General features: G+C 40.5%; 1 long non-coding RNA gene across 1 annotated transcript; it reads right to left on the bottom strand.

The window, feature by feature from the left end:
• Nucleotides 1-253: 253 nt before the first annotated feature.
• On the bottom strand, nucleotides 254-1172 carry LOC140691629 (uncharacterized). Its single transcript, XR_012067376.1, has 3 exons — nucleotides 974-1172; nucleotides 417-491; nucleotides 254-328 (listed from the first exon to the last, which is right to left on the bottom strand). It is a non-coding gene; the product is annotated as an uncharacterized lncRNA (long non-coding RNA).
• Nucleotides 1173-1757: the final 585 nt, after the last annotated feature.

The following is a 1757-nucleotide window of genomic DNA, read 5'->3' as shown; positions in this document are numbered from 1 at the left end:
GAGTGGTGAGAAAACTCTCTAGGTTGTGAAAATAAGACATATTTCCTAGTCTCCGAAATAGGAAAAGTCACAGAGGCTTTAGTCCATGAAATTCTGGGTCATTGTTCACAGGGAGGTTCTGCTCCTGGGCTCTCACACTCTGCTGTGGCCAAAAAACAGGAGGAGTGGGAGCACGCATCTTGCCCAGCTGTGGTCAATGTGGCAGCCAAGCTCTTACCACGTGTGGGCTCTTGGTGTTCTGGTCCCTCGCTGCCTGCAGCTTAGCTCGAGCAATCTGAATGATGTCATTCAAATACTCACTCTTCCTCTTAATGATTTTCAAGTTCTCCTTCAATGAAACATTGAATTAGTAACAATTACTTATTACTTTCAATTCTGTTTTCAGAATGTAATCTAGGAGAAGAAGAGGCTTGTACCTTAAACTTCAGTGCTTCCTCAGAGAGCATCTTCTTTTGCCTAATGGCCTCTAAGCATTTCTTTGCGTTGTTGGTCTATGCAAATACGTAATGAAGGAAACAGAATTACAAATACTAATTACTCTGCTAGCCGAACCTATCTTGTGTGTGACCCCTTCCACTAATACAGCAAGTGGTGCTTTACATCTACGACATTTGCTTAGTTTATTTTTTTTCTGAAATATAGTCAGTTACAATGTGTCAATTTTCTGGTGTACAGCATAATGTCTTTCAGTCACATATATATATATACCTATGCTTGTCTTCACATTCTTTTTCATTATACATTTCAAGATAACAAGTAGAGTTCCCTGTGCTCTACAGAAGAAATTTGTTTTGTTTTGTTTTGTTTTTATCTAGGACACTTGCTTTGCTTTGAATCTAGACCTCTTATAGAACATACGGAACAGACAGTTAAGGATGAAAGAAAAGAGAGCCAAGAACTGAACTGCCAGAAGGGGGAAGGAACTGAAGGTGAAGTCACACACACACACAAAAAATCAAAAGGACAATGATACCTTCTGCTCCCAAGAGGATACATTTTCTTCAAGTTCTTTGTTTTCTTTCTGAAAATTCTTGATCTTCTCAGTCATCTGCTTTAAAGTAACTAAAAGGAGGTAAAGCATTTTGGCAGGAAAACCCAGTAAAAAAGAATTATCCCAATTTATTAGCAGCAGAGACATCTCTCTGGCTGGCACTATGAGTGTAATTAACTTTGTAACTTTACTACTGTGCCTAAAGGAAGCAAATCTTAGTGGCATTCTAAATGTGAGATTGCTGAGATTCCTAGTTCAATTTTTTTCAAAGATGCAGAAACACAATAAAAAGTCTTCTCCTAAATTCTCTCCTGGCTATAAGTTAAGTACCATTCTTAGAAAATTCAATCATTCAAATACTTCTGACATCACCAGAGATGAAAAAGAAAAACCAAGCATCCTGTCCTCTTAACATTCTCTCCTCCTAAGTAAACATGACCCTGCTTAAAAGAAAAAAAAAAAACCCTCATCCCACGCAGGTTCACTGCACAGCCAGGCCCTATCTGCAGCACCACAGAAGGCAAGTTCAACATGTCGCCTGACTGGGCCCACACAGGCCCCCAGTGTTGTCCTGCTGCCTGTCAGATCGTATTTCATGAAAACCACGCTGGGGGCCCTGGAGGACAAGGTCACTGGAATTAAACACTTTGATACCATGTGGGCTTCCCCACCTAGTCACTGGAGGACCTGGGTAACACACAGTCCCTAAATGAAAAGTTTTCCATCGCCAGGATGAGAATGCTCCCATCACTGCTTCAGGAAAAAA

The sequence above is a fragment of the Vicugna pacos genome, chromosome 36 (genome assembly GCF_048564905.1).
Source record: "Vicugna pacos chromosome 36, VicPac4, whole genome shotgun sequence".
In the NCBI taxonomy this organism is placed as follows: domain Eukaryota; kingdom Metazoa; phylum Chordata; class Mammalia; order Artiodactyla; family Camelidae; genus Vicugna; species Vicugna pacos.
Note: the sequence above shows the minus strand (reverse complement) of the source record. Positions and strands in the feature narration are given on the sequence as shown.